The sequence below is a fragment of the Kogia breviceps genome, chromosome 10 (genome assembly GCF_026419965.1).
Source record: "Kogia breviceps isolate mKogBre1 chromosome 10, mKogBre1 haplotype 1, whole genome shotgun sequence".
NCBI classification, from domain to species: Eukaryota; Metazoa; Chordata; class Mammalia; order Artiodactyla; family Physeteridae; genus Kogia; species Kogia breviceps.
In genome coordinates, this window is record NC_081319.1 from 25,913,380 (window position 1) to 25,937,585 (window position 24,206).

The following is a 24,206-nucleotide window of genomic DNA, read 5'->3' on the forward strand; positions in this document are numbered from 1 at the left end:
AATCATCATACCCATCACGAAGGTCTTCCTCCTCCCAAGGCACCTTCCCAGGCAAGATGCCAAACATCAGGGACTGTGTACGTGACGTTGCTTATCACGTCTTTGAAAGTTTGCCTTGTGCCACTTTTTCTTTCTTTTTTTTTTTTTTTTTCACTTTTTCATATTTTTTTAAAAAAGTGACTACTTGATTTCTTGGTAACATTAACAGAAGATTCCTTTGCATTCACCTAGGCTGCTGTAATTACAAAACCTTTAATTTTTCCAGTGGTTGAGGCTTTGTTTAGGCTTTTGAGGATAAGTGAATATCTGTTGAGCTGGATTTCAGGTGAATTCTAATTCTGAGCCCTCGGACTGTCTAGCCGGGAGAAAAGGTCTCATATTAGCATGTTATACTTGATGATAGCAGTCAATAGAATGATAGCTATTAACTTACTGAGTCTTTGCCAAGTACAGACTGTGTGTCTTATCAATGTTTCTTAGACTTTCCTGCACATAAGAATATTCTTCAGAGAGTCTGTTTCAGGGGGTATGTGTAAGACCTAGAAATCTGCATGTTAAGAAGCATCTCAAGTGAGACCTTGGACTCTACCTTGAGACACACTTGGCTTTTCCTTTCTGATCGCTTAAAATCCTCACAGTAACCCTGCGGAGTAGGTGCTGTTATCATCCCTGTTTCCCAGACGAGGAAGGGTAGGCTCAGAGAGGTTCTGTAACTCTTCTGGGTCACACAGCTACTAAGTGGCCACGCGAGGGACTGGAACCCGTGACTGTCCAACCTCAGTACACGTGGAGCTCACGCTTATGCCCCTGGTGGTTGTGTGGTCTTCCCTTTACAGTTTGGACCTAGTGACCCCTTCCCACAACTCTCTCTGCTGCACCCTTTCCTGTGACGTTGGCATGCAGTACGCAGCTGCAGTCCACGAGGGCCCCTTGTGGCAGGATGCAGGAGGGCCGCATGGGCGTGTAGGTGTTCACGTTCATACTGGAGAAGCATCTGACTAAGTTGCCTTGAGTTCTCTAACTGCTGAACCAAGATGACTCAAGGTCAGATTGATTTACTTGTGAGGTGCTTTTGAGTCCCCCAGCTTTTGGAATCCTTAAGGCAGGTCTGTGTCCTTCAGTGGGTCCTTCCACAGTCCCCAGTGTCACCTCTTTCCTCCTCTCCAGACACTTCCCTCAGGCCCCTCCCACAAGACCCTCGACACTTCACACGCCCAACAGGGCCGAAGCCTTTTCCTCATGCCCGTGACCTGAGCCCACATGGAGCCCATCTTTTTCCTCCATCTTCTGCGTAAACTAACACCCTCCCCCCAGGTAGATTCCTGCCGAAAGCAAATACCAAGGGAAAGTTGTAAAGAAAGGGGCAGGGTCGAGGAGGAGCCTCATTTATGCCTCCTGCTTGATTCACCCCTCGGCCTGACCCGATTTCTCTTGCCCCTGGGCCTTATGCACCCGGGGCTGCTTTCTCTTGCTTAATTGCTGCAGGATTGTGATACAGGACAAACCACTTAACCTCGTGCACTTTGCCTCCATTATCAGTTAAATGGAATGTTTATGTCAACCCTTTCTCCTTTGGGTACAAGTGACATAATGTCTGTGGAAACACTTTGGACTTTGTTCAAACACATTTTGAAGACGTGATCCTGTTGCCTTCTAGCAACGAATGGTTCCCTTACGGTGTTCTAGGAAACACCTGTTGCTCAAATGGCTCTTCCAAGCAAGAAAGCGAAAACATGGTTCCATGTGTATTTGAAACATGTGATACCCTACATGTCTCTTTGGAGGAATCACAGTTCATACTAGCATATTAAAGGCTCTGAGCCCTGGAGTGGGGAAACCTGTTTAACTGTGAGTTTGCGCCTTCCGTGCTAATATGACCCCAGAACCCTCTTGCAGCCTGAGCTTGTTAACATGCTGCACAGTATGCGCTTGGAGGGGAAGCTGCTACGCATCAAGATGTCAGCTCTTCTATTTATTAGCCTTTAGACAAGTCAGTACCTCTCTGAACCTCATTTCCTTCTCTGTGAAATGGGAATGATAATGAGACCTACCCTACAGAGTTTGGGGGATGGTTACATAAATTAAGAGATGCGGGGGTTACCTTCCACTTGCCAGGGACACTTGTGTGAGTGCATCGTTCCCGCCTTGCTGTGGTTTTACTCTTGCTTCGGCAGGTGTAGGTATATCCCATTGCCGCATCTTCCTCTTGCCTCAGTCTCCTTTGCTCCTCTTTCTCCTTGGACTGCTGTTGTCCTCTCTGTCCTCATCCTTCTCCTTTTCATCTTTATTCGCTCCCTTGCTGACATCACCCAGTCCACGGCTTCACGCGATGACTAACAGATTTCCATCTTCAACCTGGACCTCGCTCCTGAGCTGCAGACTTACACACTGAACTCTTTTCTCAGCGTCTTCAGTAGGTGTTCATCGAGCTTCTCCAACCTGATGTGTCAGAGCACAACTGCAGATTCATTCTCCTCCCCGAGCCTTTACCACATCAGGCAGTGGCACTTCCAGGCGCCCCGTTGTTTGAGCTACAGACTTCTGGCATATTTGATCTTTCTCTTTTCCACATACTGCCGTGTCCAATCCCAAGGAATTGAGTCTTTTCAGCTCTACCTCAAAAATATATGGAGGGAGGGAGAGGGAAGACTGACAGGAAAGGGGCTTGAAGTCATTTCCTTGGGTACAAAAAATGCTTTACATTCTCGGTAGAGTGTGGGTTTCATGGGTACAGGCATCTGTCGAAATTGATCGGGCTCTACGCATAAGATATGTGTTTTGCTGTATGTAAATTATACCTCAGTAAACAATATGATAGAAAAGAGGTTTATGCCAAATGGAGCACCGCTCGTCATCTCTACAGGCACAACTTTAGTATGTGTGACCATCGTTTCTCACCTTGATTACTCAGTAACCTTCCCCAGTACCGAGTGTTTTTAAAGCTTAAATCAGATCCTACCCCTCCCCTATTTAACATCTTCCAGCAGCTTCCCACTGCAATACAAGCAAAATCCAAACACTTCACCATGAACTGCGGGACGGCCCCCTGCCCCGCCACCTTAACAGAGCTGCCCCTTGTCTGCTCTGCAAGGACGTCTCCTTCCCCAAACACTCGTCCACATGCTCCAGCCACAAGGGCCCTTCACACCCAAGTTCCTGCCTGCCTCTGGGCCTTTGCACTTGCTCTTCTTTCTGCTTGGAACACACTTCTCCTAGAACTTTACCTGGCTGGCAGCTTCTCATCATTGACCTGCTTAGCTTAAATGTCATTCTGCCAAGAGGACTTCCTGCCTGGCTTTGCGTCACCAAGCCCCGCCCCCCTCCCCACACACCATGTTACTTTTTGTCCAGAGCATTTCTCAAGATATAACATATTTGTTTTTCAGTGTGACAAGTGTCTGTCACTCCCTCCTAGTCCCTGAAGGGCAGACACTATGTTGTTCAACTCCCATCCTCAGTGTACAGTTCCTGCCACCTAGTAGGGGCTGACTGACTGGGACCTAGCTCAGTGTCTGACGTAGCAACTGCAAGAAAATTGTTACTTAATATAAAATTTCAAATTATTTTTACCACTCTCCTCCTTTTCTCAACTCCATCCTCCTTTTGGGGGGGATGGAAATACTAAAAACCTTCATAGCCTCGCTAAATCCACGTACTTAATGTTTCTGACCTTCAGTTGTTTTTTTAAATTATAAAACAAGGTCAGTGATAGTGGCCCCTTGCAGAGGTTTGTACACCCCTCAGAGGAGGGTGTTTTTGCATTAGGAGTGAGGCATTCATGGTTCCTCACCTTTTAAAATTACACCCCCAACTAATGGTTTTCTTTGAAGACTCTGAGCTTCTGAACTTTCCTGCCAGGGAAGTCTAATCAGACACAGCTGCTGCACTGGGATTTGACTTTGGATGCAGAGGCTTTTAAGATCAACTGCAACTTCCATGAATGGCTTTGGAGCTCAGAAGGCAGTAAACACATATATATTTTAAATTTTTGGAGAAAATTCTGCCAAGAGAACAAAGGTTAGACTGCACGTAGAGTGCCCCAAACACTCCCCCCCTCCCTGCTCCCAAAGGCTCTCATCCAGTATCATTGCTGGAGTTCTCTTTTAAAAAAATCAGAGCAAAGGATTGTACGTTCTAGAAATGGGAAGAAAATCATCAAATGTCAGTGGGGATGAGGTTGCCCTTCCTGGGCAGGAAGAAAATAACACAGGCATTTGTGAAATCCCATAAGCCACAGTTTATTTATTTGAACTGTCTGTTGAGTTACTAGGACAGGAATAGTACATACGTTTTATTTGTCTAGAGCTCTGGTTAAGGAGGACTAGCGGGCCCTTTCAGAGCTCGGGACTGTGCTGTGATTGATTAGCAATGTCTGCCATGGGCAAGAACCATCTCTGGTGTTATACATAAAGAATTAGAAATTGTTAGATCTCGAAGGCCCCATGGAGATCATCCAGTCTAACTCTTGATCTGATAACTACTATGCTGTGTTGGGGGGGGGGCTTTAAAAAATACTCATGAGCTTGGCAAAGTAACACCTCTTAAATTTTTAGACCTTTGTCTCCTCGTGGGTCTCAGAAGTGTTTTCAGCCTGGCATACTGCAGCACTTTCCTGGACTGGTCAGTGGGATCTTCCAGTTAAGTTTGGGAAATTCTGTGTTACCATACTGCCTTCTCAAAGACACATAAGACGCAGTAAACACATAAAAGGTTCCGAGAAGTCCAACCGTAAAGAAAACTGTCTCACATTAGTTCCCAAACCTGTGTGATCCCAGGATGCTTCTCAGGGACACTCGTGTGGCCATCTTGGAGAACATTGTTTACATGATGCTGTACGATGTTTAGATTATGGAGAGTTTATTTGTTTCCTGTGGCTGCTTTAGCAAATTGCCATAAACTGGATGGCTTAAAGCAACAGAAATTTATCCTCTCACAGTTCTGGAGGCCGGAAGTTTGAAGACCAAGGTGTTGGCAGGGCCGTACTTCCTCCAGAGGCTCAGAGAGAATTCATGCCTTGCCTCTTCCAGTTTCTGGTGGCCGCCAGCCATCCTGGGTATTCCTTGGTCTGTGGCCACATCGCTGTAATATCCGCCTCCATCTTCACATTGTCTTCTCATCTGTGCTTGGGTCACATCTCTCTCTGCCTGCCTTTCTCTGGTGAGTACACTTACACAACGACACTTAGGACCCACTCGGATAAGTCAGGATAATTTTCTCCTTTCAAAATCCTAATTTAGTTATATCTGCAAGGACCCTTTTCCCAAATAAGGTAGCATTCACAGGTTCCAGGACTTAGGCCATTGACATATCTTTAGGGGGACATTTTTCAACCACCCAGAGGCATATTGACTCAAAAGTCAGGAGGCCTGGATCAAGTTCTCCCTTTGCCAAGAGCTCTCCCCGACCTGCACGCCAGCCACATGCTTAAATCAGGGGTCAGGGCGCATGTCTTTACCCCTCAGGACCTCAGTTTCCTCAACTATAAAATGGGATGTCATTGCCCATACTTCATAGGATTATTGTAGAGATTAAATGCGGTAATACTTGCAAAGTGCTTAGCACAGGTGAGCACTGAATATATTAGCTTTTTACTATAATTATATATTTTTACTATTGTTACAGCTACTACCACTATTATCATGTCCCTTCTCTTTGATCCTTCTCGTCAAATGAAATTATATCGGTGCCTCATCCCCAGAATATCCAGGGCTCCTTTCAAGACTGGCAAACTGTGGTTCCCCATCTGTCAAAGGCCAAGTTATATTTTTTGAATCTTTTCAGGTGAACATATCTGATGCTTATAAAGTGAACACACACATGTTCCCAGCATACAGATTAAGATTAAAATGTCACCAGTGCCACAGTGGCCCTTCTGCCCCCCTCTTACCACTGATCGCTACCCTTACTTCTAGCGTGGTAGGTTTTGCCTGTTTTTATACTTGACCTAAATGGAATCATACTCTTTTTGTACCTGGGTTTTTTTCACTCAGCATTCTGTTTGTGAGGTTCAGTCATTTTGTTGTATATGTTTGTAGATCATTCGTTTTAATTGTTGTAGAGTATCCCATTGTTAAATAAATCCCAATGTACCCATTCAATTTTCGGTGGGCATTTGGTTAGTTTTTAGTTAGCAGCTCTTACAGAGAATGCTATAACAGACATTCTAATGCCTCCTCCTTGGGGAACATTTAATGCTGAGACAAAATACATGATACTTTTAATCAAGAACTCTCTCCCCCACCTCCCACCCCAGTTGCCTGCTTTAGATTCTTTGCAACATGAAGAACTCATAACCAAGGGTCTTGGCTGATCGAAAGGAACTGATCCCTTCCCTGGCCTACCCACCACCCTCCTGAGCCGTTGACCAAGGCTCCCTTTCCCTGATGTGTTGAAATCTTTTGAGCCTCCACACTTGCCAAAATACTTTCCCCTTGGCCTGCCTTCCAGTGGGCTGAGCCCGGATGTGGTCATCCGAAGGAGTCGACACCCAGCCAGAGACACAGCTCCGCCTCCCAGCTTCCCACTTGGTGCCACCTCATTCATTTACTCATGCCCCTGTGCCAGTGCGCAGCCGTTGCTACCCTGACTGCCTTCAGGAGAGACGTGATGCCCGCAAGAGTCCCCTTCTTTCTCCATCGGGGGCCTCCACTGCACTCATCCTGCACCCCCATTTCATAATCCCAAGCCTGGTATTTGTAACAACCCAAACTCTTGTACAGGTTAGAGTGTGTCCAGCTGAGGGTTGGGGGCAGAAGGGTGGAGCAGGGAGCTGGCCCAGACTGGCCAGGCGACATAGGCGTGAGGCAGAAACGTGGCCCCGTGGCCCAAAAAGGTTGGAAACTGGCAATGTAACTCAACCATATAATTTTTCTTTCGTTGGAGAAGGTTGGAACTCATGTTTCAACCGCTCCTGGTGTTACATCCGCGAGAAGCTCTTCCTAGATGCCCAGATTGAGTTTGGGCAGGGCTGAAGCATTAGTGCCATGTGGTGAATGGTGGAGTCATATATGTGGCTTTGCCCAGGGTTCCATTCATTTGTGTCAGATGGGCGATTTACACCTGTCAAATCTGGAGTTAGATGGGGAAATGTAAGATGGATAGTAGGCCCAGTTACAAAGACATTCCCAAGGGATCTAAATGAAATTAGACTTGTTCCTTTGTCTTACCCATTTTGTCCCTTTTTTGGCTAGGTGATCTCAAAGATATGTGTCTATGACAGGTGGAGTGGGGAGGGAGGCATGGGAAACACTACATTGTAAGTGTCTTTGTTAGGCTCTCGTGTTTATTTTTTATTGCTTGGTGACTAAGAAGTCGGAAAGAAAGTGAAGATGCTTGGGAAGGGTGAGGTTGACTGGAAGATTTTTTTTTTTTTTTTTATCTGTTCAAGTCAGCAAAGAATTAAGCCAGAATTTTCTGTAGGGTTGTAATGTCTCGCAAAGAGGAAGAAATAATTGAGTGACTTCAATGCCAAGCTTTTTTTGGAGATTTAATTATACTAAGAGCTGTCATTTACTGAGCATTTTCAATATGACTATCAGTGTATTTGGGACTTTTCTATACCACAGATCAACAGATGTTTTCTGTAAAGAGCCAGACAGTGAATATTTTAGATTTTGCAAGACGAGGCAAAATCGAGGACAGTATGTAGGTACTGATGTAGTGAAAAAGCAGATTTCTACAACATTTTTATTGAAAAAATTCAAAACATAGTAATAATTGAGTATAACTTTTTCATAATACAGGTCTAGTGATGAGAAGAATGGAATTCTTTTTTGAGGTGGTGGGTTTAGAGCTGTCATTTCCTATCATGAGATTGATTAAAAATGGTCATCTCTAAAGATCACTGTTAGCTCATGGGCCATAAAGAAACAAGTCGGGGGGGGGTGGGGCTGCAGGCTGTAGTTTTATTTACATTATTGCTGAGCTTTATTTATCAGTAACAAATAGGCTGAGCTGCCCAGGACAGAAAAAAACTCACCAGTGGCATAAATGAGTTGGGCATTTTTTTCTCTCCCTGTAAAAGAAGTTTAGAGGTGGCTGTATAGGGCTGGTCTGGCAGCTTCACTAAGTCATAGTGACCCAGGTTTCTTTTCTCCACCGTTCCCTTCCCTGGCTTGACATTAGACAACTGCACTCTCCAGAGAGTTCTAGCGTCCACAGCAGCCACGGTGAAAATGTTAATGCAACAATTCAATAAATATTTAATGGTCTCTCCTGAGCTTGCTGATGCGATTAAGAAGGAGCCTCATTACTAAAACCTATTTCCACCTCTTCTTTAATTGATGAGCTGTATTCCTTTACGCTAACACACAGCGGGGTTTAGACACACTGGAGTCATGAATACAGTAGGGAGAGGAACAAACCATTCCATACCAGACCATCAGAACTCAGCGCAAGTCATTTTCTGGCGAAAGGCTTTGTTTGCCCTAGTCCCCCAGTGTGAGAGACAAGCCTGCAACGCAGTGAGACAAGAAGCCACCTCAGGAATGTGGATCGGCTATTCCTAGGGTGATGGTAAAATGCAGAGGAAGGTGCACAGGAAGGGCCCTGAATCCATTTCTCACCTCCTAACCAACCACGGCTAGTTGTTATTATTACTATGGTAGATTATATAATATCTTTGGCCAACAATAATTTTTCTCAGTGGTCTTCATCCTTCCCACCCACATGGCCCTAGTCATTCCTTGAATCCAGATCAAATGTCACCACCTGTGGGAAGCTTTCCCTATCCCTCCCAAGTCAAAATGAATCATTCCTTCCCTCATAATCCCATGGGCTTTGTTGAAAATGCTCTTACAGCTTTTATCTCACCGGGTGACTTCAGTATTACAGTCAGGAACAGCACAGCTGAAAGTGAAATCTCAAGTCCAAATGCCTAGGTTACCAGCTGTGTGGTCTTGGGCAAATTACTTAAGCTCTCAACACCGTATTTACTTATCTTTAAAATGAAGGTGGTGATGGTACCCCAAAGGACTACTGTGACATTAGGTGAGAGAAATGACTGGGTACTCGGCAAGCACGTAACTGTTCTCTCTCTAATAGCTACATACCCATATCTGTAACCATATCCGTATCTATGCATCACACATATGTGCATATACACATAATTGCATATGTATACATACACATATAGAGATACAAAAATATGAGGTTTCAGATTCCTTCTACATGTATATGTAGAAATATGTAGTGTAGTTTAAGTAGTATGTGGAAAGAATCTGAAACTTCATACCTAGCTTCTCACTCAGCATAAGAAACTGTGAACCTGGTTGGCTAAATTCTAAGCCATAGGAGTGAGGAGGGTCACTTTAAAAGGCCACAAACCCAGTCACTGTTTCCTTGCTCCCATGTCCTTCCTTTCTTGCAGTTTGGTAGGTCAGTGAGCTTATGACAAGGCCTGCCACCTTCCTCTCTGCATGCGTGCCTGAGCTAGCTGGTCACTGCTCCTGTTACCTGTTCTCTGCAACTGGAGAGAAGGTTTGGTAGCGTCTCAAAATATGCACTCAGGTTTAGGGGGAGGTAGGAGGCCCGATTTCAGCTTCAACCACAGCCATGGGCCCTGGTCCAGCCTTCACAGGGCTCTCCACTGAAGGATGATGGGCATAACCCTTCCATATAGGTACCCTGGCGACACCTTCGGAAGGAGCAAGGGTAAAAATCACCCATCACCTCATTCCTACTATGGTGCATGTGTACCTCCTCACAAGGCCTGAGGGCAGATGCAGGGAGAGGGAGAAGAGACATTGGGGCTGGGCAGACCCGGTTCATATCCCAGTCTGCTCCCACAAGGCCTTGAGAGGCCTTGCACCAAAGCCTACACCCCTGTGATCGCGAACCTCCGTCCATCTTGGTCCTAAAGAGATGGTATTAATAATTGTCAGTTGCTCAAAGAGACTCTGTTGGAGGCACAAGAGAGTGAGAAGCCCAGGGGCTGTTCAGCAGGTGGCCCACCTTGAAACGCCTCCCATGAGAGCAGCCAGCCTCACTGATGCACATTCTAAGTTGCCCTTTGATTTTTTTCCAAGGCCACTGTTTCTTGAGAGTTTTGTTTATGACAGGTTTTTATTTATTTTTTTTAAATTTTATTGGAGTATAGTTGATTTACAATGTCATGTTAGTTTCAGGTGCACAGCACAGTGATTCAGTTGTACACACGTATATATATCTATATATATTCTTTGTCAGATTATTTTCCCTTATTGGTTAGGTTATTACAAAATACTGAGTATAGTTAGTTTAACTGTGATAAACCATGGTAAGATGTAGGTCCATGCTGCTTCTCTTCTCTCCTCCTCCTAGTTGAAAGAATTCTTTAAACAGGGCTGTGTCCTGCTGGGTGAGAGACTGCAGACTGCATCAGCAGGTCCAGCATTTGCCCCGTGACCGCCTTCCAAATAAGGCATGCTGTAGGTACTCCAGCCGCCGCTGCCGCGAGGTATTGAGCTTATCAAAGAGTCAATTATTATGCATTAAAAAGCAATTTGTCATCTAGTGTTGTGAACTCTTGTGTTATTTTTAGGCCAGTCTTTTAATTTATGTGGCATGCAAGGACAGGATTTCTCCCGTGAACTTCTGGAGGGTTCATGGAAGAATAACCAGGGTAGGGGGTGAAGCGACCAGGAGGGGTGGGTCTCTGAATAACTTTGCGATAATCCCATAAGTCAGTAGTGTGAAGCAAGGACTTTGGAGTCAAACAACAGTTCAGGCCCCAGCTCTGCCACTTCCCATTTTTATGATGTTCAGTGGGTTACTTAGACTGCTGAAATCTCAATTTATTTACCTATAAAGTAGATTAATTATAGTATCTACCTCAACAAATGGCTGGGAGAACAAAATGAGATGATGCACATAAAGCCATGTGCAGAATACTTGGTACATAAGCAATCATTTAATAATTGGTAGCTGTTATTCTTTTTTTTTTTTTTTTTTTTTTTTTTTTTTTTTGCGGTACGCAAGCTTCTCACTGTTGTGGCCTCTCCCGTTGTGGATCGCAGGCTCCGGACGCGCAGGCTCAGCGGCCATGCCTCACGGGCCCAGCCGCTCCGCGGCATGTGGGATCCTCCCGGACCAGGGCACGAACCTGCGTCCCCTGCATCGGCAGGCGGACCCTCAACCACTGCGCCACCAGGGAAGCCTGGTAGCTGTTATTCTTATTTCTTGAACTTTTAACTTCAATCTAGAACTTTCTAGCCTTTGAACTTCCTGTAAGGCCAGATGGGAGATGAATCTTGAATAATTAAATTTTGGAAATTCAGACCTAGAAAGTTTGGAATCTGTGGCCCTCTGGCCAAATCCAGCCTGCAGCTTTTTTTTGTAAATAAAGTTTTATTGGAACACAGCCGTGCCCATTCATGTATGTATTGCCTGTGGCTCTTGTCATGCTGCAGGGACAGAGTTGAATAGTTGGGACAGAGACACTATGGACTACGGGGCCCTCAAAGCCTAAAATATTTTCTCTCTGACCCTTTACTTAAAAAGTTGTTGACCCCTGATCTAATCCACTTGAGGTTCTTACCCTTGAGGAAACCAAGTCCCAGAGGAGGGCAAAGACTTACCGAGATAAACAGCCAACTCTCTAATGTAAATGCCCTGACTCGTGTGCCCGTGCTTCCCCGCATTATGCAGGCTGCCTTCTGGCTTGGTAAGGGAGGGTTAGGCGAAGCACAGAGAACAGCTCGTGCAACCTGAAAACTACTGCAAAAGTGCACATGGCCAGCAAGTAGACCAATTCTGTCATGGAGGAAACAACTTCTTAGAGGTAAAGGATCGACCCTGGGAAGATGCAGGATGGCCCCCACCCTCTGTTACTGTATCAGCTGGAGGGGTTCCAATCTCATGCTCAGTTTTCTCCAGCCAAGCAACCAGTGGGTGGGCAGGGGGCGTACCCTCCAGTCTGTGGTTGAAGTGGCTGAGGCATAGTTGATGGTGACCAGGCATGAACCTTCCTGGGGGAGAAAGCTGGTGGAAGAGGCTACTTTTGGAGGCTTTTTTGCTTCAGAGTATCTCCCCAGGCTGATTACCTCAGATTTTTCATTTTGTTAAGTTTCCTGCATGAAGCACTTCCCTTAATCCTCCCAGCAACCTTATAAGGTAGGAAACTATTGATACCGTCCTTTTACAGAGGAGGAAGTGGAAGCTCAGAGTGATTAATAATTTGTTCAAGTTCACAGGGTCAGTGGTGGAGCCAGGCCTGATTGAGGTCTGCCAGATTCCAAAGAAAAGAAGGCACATACTGGGAGTGAGGGAAGAATGTTGGCTTGAGTACAGGCTATGCCTGTTGTTATTATTATTATTGAGACCGACTTGGATTGACTCATGCATTCTTAAACTCTTTGCTATAATGTCTTCAGTGTGTTCTATTAACATGTGAGTTCACCCATAGGAAGGTCTGACCAGACAGGCAATAAATCATGTCTGTGTGCAAAGTGGCAAGAGACCCCCATTCTTGGGCAGTACAACAAGGCAGAGGAGTACGTCTGTCGTGCTTGGCAGTGTGTCCCCAAAGCCTAGAACAGAGCCTGGCACGAATTAGGAGCTTAGAAAGTACTTGTGGAGTGTTGGAAAAACTAGACTTCCAGATGTGGAATGTTATTAGTTAGAATCACCAAATGAACAGAACATTGTAAAGCAACTATACTCCAGTAGAAATTAATTTTTAAAAAAGTCACCAAATGTAACCGGGTTCCTCTGCAGCAAAGGAAAGCCTAACCTGGGTGAAGGGGCCCAGATGCAGACCCGGAAATGGAAAACTTCAGACTTGCCAAGCAGGATTAGCGGCAACGGGTAACAGACACCCAGGTGCGAGCAAGTCCTCATCTCTGATGGCTCCTTGTATTCTGCCCTGCCTGCAAAACAGACTCTCTGCCTCTTGACAGAAATGTTAAGGGGATCTTATGGTTGCTTTTCTCCCGCTAGAGAAGGAGTGCTGAATATAGGCTTGGAGGAAGTAAGGAATGCTGATACTGGGGGAGCGTCCCAGGCAGAGAGACCAGCATACACAGTGTGCCCGGTGTGTCAGGGAACTCTAAGGAGGAGGAGGAGGAGGACCACGGGGCTGGAGCAGGGGTGCATGAGCCAGGGATACTGCCACATAGCCTGCAGGACACAGGACCACCCCACGACAAAGAATTATCCGGCCCAAAATATCAGTAGTTGAGAAACCAAAATATCCCCATGAGAATATAGTTCCATAAGGCGAAGTGTAATGCAGACGCGGTAGTGGTCTGTCTCTTGTGGCCTTCCATAGTTCTTGCTGACTGGTGACACCATGGGTGGAAGGCAAAAGCAGTGTTTGCTTTGGTGGCAAAGGGAAGGGAAGCAGAATCGAACCCTGGCATTTGAAAGCCTGGGTTCCTTTCTACCTTTGCTTTTTAAAAGCCTTCGGGCCTTGAGCAAGTCATTAAGCTTCTGTCTTCTCTTCAGAAAAACAGGTAGGGAAAAGCCCATCTCACCCAGGGGCTGGGAAGGTTGAAATCAGAGCTCCATGTCACGAGTTGTTCATTCTGGTAAAGAACGTGTGGCGTGCAGGGGGGCTTGCTACCCTCAGTGTTGCACAAAACTGTCTCTGCCCTCAAGGAGCCTCCATTATAATTTGGGTGATAGTAATATATTTAGTACAAGACTGCAAGTAGAAAAATATCCCTGAATAGAGGGCGGTGGGATTCAGATCTGTACAACAGAATTCAGATCTGGACACCTCTGTTCTAGGAGAGGAACAGATTGGATGAGCTGTGGGGTTCAAGGGAGAAGGGCTGTGTAGTCTTCAAGGCATTTACTGTATAACTTGTGTGTGTTATCATGGTGTCTGTAGAGTCTGCTATTATTGTTTGATTCTGTTTCGTAAGAGAGCCTAGCAGGATAAAAGATTTGCCACGTTTTGCAGCATGGAATAGTGGGAGGGGGTAATGTTTTTGTTTGTTTTTGTTTTTGTTTTAAAGGAGTGATGCATTATCCCCGGTGAAGGGACGAGATTTTCCAGCTGGATTTGTCTCATTGGCTTTACCTCTCACTCCTTTGATGTGAGTGGTGATTGATCTCTGGTTCAAGTCACCACTGGCCTGACAGCCAGAGAGGCTGACCTTCTGCTGTTTATATGAAGCAGACTTTAATTATGAGCCTGAACGTGTGGGTGTCTCCACATACCCAGTGCTGGTTGCAGGTTAATTAACGTCTTCCTGATCCTTTCTGATTAGAAACTTATTGGAGAAGAGAGGCAATTTTTCTTGGGAGTTGACTGGCAAGTTTTTTTTTTTTTTTTTTGCCTTATTATTTGCCATTTGGCTATTATTAAATGCTTTCATTGAAATGAATAAGGAAGATGGAAGAGGAGTTAGGTGAAACAGTGTTCTGCCAGGACAGATCATTAGCAAGAAGTTAGTGGGAATGACTCATGAAAATTAACTGATGTTGCATGAATTATTTCTAAGGTGAATTTTAATTTTCATCTGGTGAGAGGGTGGGCTGCCTTTTTTTAAAAAGAAATATTATGTGCACAGCTTCCTGTTGCTAAATTTTTCAGTGGGTAAAGTTGCAGTTATGTAAGTTTTATAGAGGATGGTTGGGTTTTCAAACTTTAAGGATTGGGATGTGCAGACCCTGGGAAGGCTGTCAGTTTTCCTGACCCAACTAAGGAACGAGGAGCTGATTTCTCAGTTGGTGACAGGCCAGTGAAAACCAGTCCAGACCCAAAGTCACTTTGATCTCAAAATGATTTTACACAGCCACTTGTGTTTGAGGCCCATTAGAAAATGAAATTCCATGCTGTAACTCCTAATCAAATTAATTGTCTTCATTAAGAATCAGTTGGAGTTGTCAGCCCAGTGGTATCCCATACCAGAAGGCCAATGTCATCTGAAGTGTTTGTAGCTCAATACATTGCTAAAGGAACTTTAGGGAGAAAGTAGTTCATTTTATCCTATGTCATGCTTATGTCCCAGGTAACTTAAATTACGACCTACCGTACTTCAGTCTGTGCTCTCCTTCTTTTGAAATGGTGTCTTTTTTTTTTTTTTTTTTAATTTATTTTTGGCTGCGTTGGGTCTCCATCGCTGCGCTCAGGCTTTCTCTAGTTGCGGTGAGCAGGGGCTGCTCTTCGTCGTGGTTCGCAGGCTTCTCATTGCAGTGGCTTCTCTTGTTGTGGAGCATGGGCTCTAGGCGCTCGGGCTTCAGTAGTTGTGGCATGCAGGCTCAGTACTTGTGGTTCGCAGGCTCTAGAGCACAGGTTCAGTAGTTGCGGCTCATGGGCTTAATTGCTCCACAGCATGTGGGATCTTCCCGGACCAGGGCTCGAATCCATGTCCCCTGCATTGGCAGGCGGATTCTTAACCACTGCACCACCAGGGAAGTCTGAAATGGTGTCTTATTAAGTAAGGGGAAAGAACTTTGTGTCTTGCTTCTAATTGCTGCAAAATTTTGCACAGCTAAACAATGGAATGAGAAGGATCCACCTACAATTAAAACCTGACTCAGTAAGTTACAGAAGATTATATACGATGCAAGGCAAAAAGATTGTAAAATAAAACGTCTTTATTCCCTGAAGATAATAGTAATTTTAGAGCGTTGCTCTTTTTAAATCAGAATGTTTAAAGGTAATCTGTAGCCTATACATCACATGGCAAGGTAATATAAATAGGTTGGTGCCACTTCCAAAAAAAAAAAAAAGCTCACTTGTATCTTATGCACATTAAAATGCATGCATATTAATAGCTGCAATTATTAAACTGTATTTTAGGAGCGTTCTGTTCAAATGAGAAAAAAATATGATACAGATAATTTAAATATATCTTCTAATTGGGGAGCCTGGCCTGCCAGAGAAGGATTCTGTACTGGAAACTGACCAATCAAGAATCCTAGATTGTAGGTGCAACTCTGCCAGTTACTAGTAGCTGGCACTCTGGCTTTAGACTAGTGTCATGATCTGCTTTCAGGATTTTCATCTACAAAATGAGAAGTTCAAATATGTGATCTCGAGTGTATGATTTCTTTTAAAAATGGACTTCTGATTGAGGCGTGAAGACCTTCCTGTGAATAAGTATTGATAAGCTATGAATGAACCACGTGGATGGATCTTCCTCGCTCCTTCTCTGGAATTCCTCACTGTCTGAAGGGGCAGGGAAACCTGAGAAGTCTATGAAGGCACTTTCTATCTGGAACTTTATTGAAATGAAGGCAGGGGCATAGCATGGGAGATTGAGACCTCTGGCTGTGAACTGGGCTGAACTCTCTAGGAATGCCTTTGCCTCTCATGTTTAAGGATCTACTTGAGTGGTCCTCAAAGTGTGATCCCCAGATCAGTAGTATCAGCTTTACTGGCACCTGGGAACTCCCTAGCAATGCAAATTCTCAGGCTCTGCCTACAAGCAACAACTCTGGGGTTGGGTGCCTAGGAGTCTCTATTTAACAAGGCTGCCAGGTGATTCTGTTGCACATTAAAATTTTAGAACCAATGATATAAGTTGAACCCACACCACAGGCCTTATCAAGTGGAGAAACCAGAAGATCAACAAGGGAGAAAAGAGAATTTTATTCTAACGTTAAATGGTGGAGGTGTAGGGGCTGTAGGTTGGGTCAGGGTTACCTGAGATAACTAAAGTCTTGTCCAATAGCAGAGCTCTGTTTTTAATAGCATCGCTAAGATCCTTCAGATAAAGTTTTAGAATGACCGTTATAGCAATGAGGTTTTCCAAGGAAAAGGCGTGTACACAGGAGTGATTTTGGTTTTTGGTTTTTTAAATTGAAGTATGGTTGATTTACGGTGTTTCGGGTATACAGCAGAGGGATTCAGCTGTATATACATATTCTTTTCCAGGTGCTTTTCCATTGTAGGTTATTGAAAGATATTGAATGTAGTTCTCAGTGCTCTACAGTAGGTCCTTGTTGTTTATTTTATATACAGTAGTATGTATCTGTTAATCCCAAATTCCTAATTTAATTAGGAATTAATTTCCCTTTCCCCGTTGGTAACCATAAGTTTGTTTTCTGTGTCTGTGAGTTTATTTCTGTTTTGTCAATGAGTTCATTTGTGTAATTTTTTTTAGATTCCACATGTAAGTGATATAATATTTGTCTTTGACTGACTTCATTTAGTATGATAATCTTTAGGTCCATCCATGTTGCTGCAAATGGCATTATTTCATTCTTTTTTATGGCTGAGTAATATTCATGTGTGTGTGTATACCACATCTTCTTCATACATTCATCTGCCGATGGACATTTAGGTTGCTTCCATATCTTGGCTATTAACAGTAGTGCTGCTATGAACATTGGGGTGCGTGTATCTTTTCTAACTAGAGGATTGGTCTTTTCCGGACATATGCCCAGGAGTGGGATTGCTGGATCACATGGTAATTCTATTTTTAGTTTTTTAAGAAACCTTCATACTGTTCTGCTTAGCAGCTGCACCAGTTTACATTCCCACCAACAATGTAGGAGGGATTTTTGTTCTCTAATGATATTCAGGAGAACACAGACCAATAGGAAAACTCCCAGTAAACTATCACTTAAAAGAGAGAAACTCATCTTTGCAGAAATACCACGTTTATTGGCAAAACGAGAACACATGGTTATTCGGATACCTGGTCCTTTCACCCCTCCTTTCTTCTGTGCCTGAGAGCTCTGAGGCCACATTTGGATTTCAAACCATAGAATCTTTGGCTTGAGAATGCTTACCTGTCAGTTACAGTGAATTTGAACCTTTTTAGGTATCATCCATTGGAACCCAAAGGGGAATCTCCTCCATGCCTCCCTGGATTTAAATGATTGGCCTAGTTGCAGGAACAGTTATATCACCTTCTCAAAAAACCTGGAAGTGCTCAGTGCATCCTCCTGAAGTCCACCCGGACACATAGCACCCCTTCATGGTTCTCAGTTTTCTTTTGTGTGTGTGTGTGGTACACGGGCCTCTTTCTGCTGTGGCCTCTCCCGTTGCGGAGCACAGGCTCCAGACACGCAGGCTCAGCGGCCATGGCTCACGGGCCCAGCCGCTCCCCGGCATGTGGGATCTTGCCGGACCGGGACACGAACCCGCGTCCCCTGCATCGGCAGGCGGACTCCCAACCACTGTGCCACCAGGGAAGCCCCTCAGTTTTCTTTTAAGATCTTGTGTTGTTGTGATGTGAACCCTGATTGCAAACAGAAGCAGCAGTCAACATGTAAAACCTGAGTTTCTAAGTATTTTGAATGCACTGAGTACTTTGGATGCAGACAATTATGTATAGAATGGATAAACATCAAGATCCTACTGTATAGCATAGGGAACTATATTCAGTATCCTATAATAAACTATAATGGAAAATAATGGGAAAAAATTATATGTGTCATTGAATCACTTTGCTGTGCAGCAGAAATTTTTATTGAAGTATAGTTGTAAATCAACCATACTTAAGTTAAAAAAAAATTTTTTTTAAGTGGAAAGATGGTGGGAAGAGCTGAGAGCCACTAGCATTTATATAGCCTTGATTACAAAGATTTCTGATCCATTATTTCCCAGTTGTCCCAGATTGAGAAACCCCATATACCCCCAGAGGCAGCTTTGCTGTTCTTCCTCATCTACCCATTTAATCCTTTTTGTTATGAAACACTTGAAAATACTAGAATTTTTGGCAGGACATTTTAAGGGATTAGAATTGAACCTTTATTTATTTTTTTTTTAAGTGAGCTTTGGACAATTGAAAGAAAATTTTCCAATGTCATCTGTCCAGTGAACACACAATTTTCCTTTCAGAATACTTGGCTTGAAATTGTCCTGTGCTTCTTACCCCGTGTTAGTAATAATTCACCCATTGATACTAAATGGCTAAAGAGCTTAATTCCACATTCTTTAGGTTAAATTTCAATGTTGTAGCATACATTATTGATTACAAAAATAATTTATACTCATTGATCAAAATTTGACAGCCCAATTTGGAAGGATTCAGTGTATACCGTTGTGTGCTCTATAACATACTGGTTGAGGACCATTGGTCAGCGGACAACCTCAGTGTACTCATATATGTGTATTATGTATGCAATTATATCTTTCTGTTTTCTGTCTCTATCAAGCTGTGGTCTCTGAGTCAAGGACTGTGCCTTATTCTTCCTGTAATCCTGGTGACCAAATGAGGCTTAGATTATGCGAAATTGTGGTTGGTTGAAGGCAAGTGTGAGTATACCCATTTTCTCCCTCCCCCCTCTCTCTGTCTCTGTCTCTCTGTCTCTGTCTCTGTCTCTCTGTCTCTCTCTGTCTCTCTCTGTCTCTCTCTCTCTCTCACACACACACACACACACACACACACACACACACACACACACACACACAGCACCCATTCACTCTTTTTCCTCTGGGCTTATCACTGTTCTTTCTTTCATCATCATCACCTAGTGGCCAACATCAAAATGTCCAGCACAGGTCCACTAAATCCAGGGTAATTCAATGTCAACCCCGGCCAGAGAAAGCTCCCTTCTAAATATGACTAGATAATTTTCCCCAACGTTTTCAAGTGAGAGACTAACTATTGCCTCACCTACTACCTCCCTCTGTCAGCTAGCTCATCTCATAACTTCCCTTAAAATGACAAGGCACAAATAAGTATACACATTGGAGCATATCGAGATGGTGTTTTTCCACTTGAACTGAGATCCCACAGTTTCTAGCTGTGGTTACCAAGCGGTGGAACAAACATTTTCACTGAGCAAAATCAAACAGCATGAGGTATTCCACGACCGGGGTTGATTTCAGCAAAGTATCAAGGTCAAAATACTGTAACTTCCAAAATGTTGGAAGCGTCTCTGTGAGCCACTGTTGAGATTTCACGCATTTAGCACTTCTTTTTCTCCTGTTTGTTTTTCGTTTGTCTTCAGTTGCTCCATCTAATGGATGCTAGGTACTTTCCTAAAAGACTTAACTTGTCCCATTCCATTATTTGGCTGCCACAAATGGGAATACTAACAATTATAAGATGAAAGAACGTGCGTAATTCCGAAAGAATGTATTGGGGGCTCAAGGATGCAATTTTATGGGACAGGAATGATTAAAGTCATTGTGTGCTGTATGATCAGGCCATCCAAGATGGCTGCTCTCTTGCTGTCTGTACATCCCCTGCTCTACCAGTTCCTGCCTCACCTATACCCTACTCACCTGAGTGACCTTCCCTCTTAATCACAGATCCTAATATATACTTGTCAATTCCCCGTGTAACTGGTAACCTCCTGTCACGTCCTGCCTGCTGTCTGCCACACACACTGGGGTGTCACTCTAGGGCCTGACGTGTAAGATCCCCCCCATCCATTAAACCATTAATGTCTCTGTCGCTTACTGCAGGCTCTTCCTTCGGTCGTGAGGCTGAGCCAGCACAAGGCTTGCAGGCTTGTGGGGTACAACCAAACCGGTGCCATGGCCAAAAATGTGTAATTTTTGAAGAAGTGGACTAGGTCCTGATCACAATTAATACCTCCTACTTTGGAGCCTCAGTTTACTCACCTGTGAGCTGGGCTGACTCACTTTGACACCTTCTGACATCTGTTTTTCTTTTCTTTTTTAACTTTCTTGGATTATAGTTGATTTACAATGTTGTATTAGTTTCACGTGTACAGCAAAGTGACTGAGTTATACGTATACATATATTCATTCTTTTTGAGATTCTTTTCTCATTTAGGTTATCACAGAATATTAAGTAGAGTTCCCTGTGCTATATAGTAGGTCCTTGTTGGTTGTCTATTTTATATGTAGTAGTCTGTGTATGTTCATCCCAAGTTCCTGATTTATCCCTTCCCCTCACATTTCCCCTTTGGTAACCATAAGTTTGATTTCGAGATCTGTGAGTCTGTTTCTGTTTTATAAATAAATTCATTTGTATCATTTTTTAAAATTAGATTCCACATATGAATGATATCATGACATTTGTCTTTCTCTGTCTGACTTCACTTAGTACGGTAATCTCTAGGTCCATCCATACTGCTGTAAATGGCATTATTTCATCCTTTTTTATGGCTGAGTAATATTCCATTGTATATATGTACCACATCTTCTTTATCCATTCTTCTGTCAATGGATATTTAGGTTGCTTCCACGTCTTGCCTCTTGTAAAATAGAGCTGCAGTGAACACTGGGGTGCGTGTATCTTCTAATTATGGTTTTCTCTGGATATATGCCCAGGAGTGGGGTTGCTGGATCTTATGGTAGTCTTGTTTTTAGTTTTTTAAGGAACCTCCATACTGTTCTCCGTAGTGGCTGTACCTATTTACATTCCCACCGACAGTGTAGGAGGGTTCCCTTTTCTTCACACCCTCTCCAGCATTTATTGTTTGTAGATTCTTTGATGATGTCCATTCTGACTGGTGTGCCACATCTGTTTTTCTTAATCGCATTACTAACAGCTGACATTATTGCACTATTACTGTGTCAGGCACTGAGCTAAGGGCTTCACCTGCGTTTTGTCAGTTAATCCTCAGAATACTAGTATCTGCCCCCATTTTACACGGAAAGGTTCAAAGAGGTGCGATACTTCTTGGTTCACAGAACTAGTAAGTGGCAGAGCTGAGATTCTGACTCAGGCATGTTTGATACCAGAATTTGTACTCTTAAGCTCTACCTTCTATGGCCTCCAAAGAGGCAGTAGTAACTTGTTGCAAGGTAGGATTTCTAAACTGCTAGACCAGTGGTTCCCTAACGGGCCCCCAGAGGACGTTTGGCAATGTCCGGAGACATTTTTAGTTACCACCACTGGGAAGAGGAGTGCTACTGGCATCTGGCGGATAGAAATCAGGAATGCTAACAAATAAACACTGTACAGTATGGAGCACAGACCCTCCCAACAAAGAATTATCTGGCACACACTAGACCCAGCCTAGGAACGTCCTCTTTACCACCTTTCACAGAAGGTAAATAAAAAGTGCCTACGCCCAAAGGTTGGCATCCCTATTTTTAGAGTTTTGTACACAAGTACATCTCAATACATGTCTGCGTTTAAGAGTCACTGGCTTTGGGGGCTTCCCTGGCGGCGCAGTGGTTGAGAGTCCGCCTGCCGATGCAGGGGACACGGGTTCGTGCCCCGGTCCGGGAGGATCCCACATGACGCGAAGCGGCAGGGCCCGTGAGCCATGGCCGCTGAGCCTGAGCGTCTGGAGCCTGTGCTCTGCAATGGGAGAGGCCACAACAGTGAGAGGCCTGCATACCACCCCCCCCAAAAAAAAAAAAAAAGAGTCACTGGCTTTGGTACAAGACAGACCTAAGTTCCAAACCCTGTTCTGTCGCTTTCTGTTTTTCTTTAGGGCCATCATTTACACTCTTAAACCTCGTGTTTCTCATCCCTCAGATGGAAATATTCCTTCCCTATCTTGGGATGACTGGGACACAGTAAGTGCTTGGTTCATCATCTCAGCCATCTCTCCTCATTGTCTCTTTCCTTTTATAAACACCTCAGTCAACCAGTGCTTTTACAGATGGCCAGGTGTGCTCCTGGCTCCACCGTTAATGCTGGCAGGACCCGCCGACTGTCATTCACAGACCAGCGCTTACTGTCTTAAAAACACTCAGGAGATGGAGTAGGCGAAACGCACCCGAAGACAGAAGCAGCTGTAAAGTGACGGTGGCCTGGCCGTGTGGGATTGAGGGAGGCAGAGCAATGCGACGGAAGGAGTCCAGGAATCTTGGGCCCCTGCCAAGGTGCCGACTGAAGTGGACTCCTAGGGTTGGCTGGTTTCACTGCAGAATAAATTGTTGCTCTATAATGTAAATGGAAAATTAACTTGTATAACCCATCAAAGAAATCTCTGTGATTCTTTGTGCAAACATTCCACTCAGATAAGGTGAAGATTTATGTATTTTCTTTCAAGAGACCTTTTCTGGAGTAGACAGGGTGGGGAAAGGGGTACAAGTGGAAGAAAGAGGGAGGGGCGGTTAAGTGGAGGAATTTCCTTGACGGAAAGGCCCCTGAGAAAAACATGTAGTTAGAAGAACGCAGTACTGTGTTCATGTTAGTTGAGTTAACATTAAAATGCAAGGTTCCAGGTAGACTGCTGAGAGGGTGACGTTAAATATGCCCTTTTCCTTCTTTAGGAAAAGATCATTATCGCCCTGTGCACATTGTTTATTTATTGGGGTTAGTGTGAGGGTGGGAAGAGGAGGAAGGAAAACTGAATGAGGGTAGAAGGTTCCAAATAAGACCTCTGATCCCTTGTACTGCCTATAGGAAAGAGAACAGAGGAATAGAAGTCACACCTGTTATTCTGAGCTTCCCAAAGAATCTTTAGCTGATCTGAGCAAAATAGTGTATGTGGAGGGATTTCTTTCCATGGTCTGTCGTTCATAGGATGTGCGGCGAGTAATGAGAGGACCAGTGCTGTGGAGTATTATCCATTTTGATTTGGGGAGGTGTTTAGATACCTGATGTAGGAGGAACACAAAACAAAAATAAAAACAGAATCTTTTCCCCTGCTTGGCCAATCCTGAAGGTGTGATTCGGGCTGCTGACGATTAGGCTGTTTTTTGCTACTTTCCCCGGGTGGTACTGCTGGCTTGTTCACACAGCAACCCTGAGAGGGAAGGAAGGGAAGGATGATTTGTGCACTTGAACACAGGAGGATCCTCTGAGCGGGGCACAGTCTGGCTCAAGTCATAGCTGCAAGGTCAATTCTAGGGCTGGAGCCCCCATCCCCAAATTCTAAACCAGGCTTCATACTGTTGTGGTATTAAAGCCCTTGGAGAAAACTGAGATGTACGGGCATCTCTGTAAAAATAAAGCACTGAAAGCCTGTGGGTGTTAAAATACACACATACACACACACACACACATATGTACATATGCACGTGTATGTACAAATGCACATTTATGTCAGTATAAGTAGATAAAGGAGAAAACGAGCAGGATAATAGATGTGAAGTGGCTCTGCCCTGGTATTTAGGAGAGAATCCGTGGGGACTGTGGAAAACTAGAGACGGTGTCCCCAGGGAAGAGGGCTGTCATTCAGCTCTAGCTGATTACTGCCTTTTGGGGCCTTGAGCTCAGAATGGCCAGATCTTCTGAGTGCTTTTGTGTTTTTGTTTTTACTTTTTAAGAGGAGCTGTTGTTCCAGATGTAGGGTTGGCTAACCACAACCGGCAGGCCAGATTCAGCCCAGCACCTGTTTCGATAAAGTTTTATTGGGGCATAGCCACGCCCATCTGCTTACAGGTTGTTAGCTTTCAGGCTACAGCAGCAGCGTTGAATAGCTGTGCCAGAGTCAGAGACCAC

At 44.3% G+C, this 24,206-nt stretch overlaps 1 protein-coding gene across 4 annotated transcripts in view; it reads left to right on the forward strand.

Moving 5' to 3' along the window:
• Positions 1-24,206, forward strand: part of PRICKLE2 (prickle planar cell polarity protein 2) — a 349,942-nt gene that overhangs the window by 182,834 nt on the left and 142,902 nt on the right. Inside the window, exon 1 of one of the 4 annotated variants that reach the window (XM_067043731.1) lies at positions 4,937-5,157. The exons of the other annotated variants lie outside the window; for them this stretch is intronic. The gene's annotated coding sequence lies outside the window, so the exon portion shown is untranslated. Of the gene's footprint in view, positions 1-4,936; positions 5,158-24,206 lie in introns of those variants that run through there. 4 annotated transcript variants of the gene reach the window in all.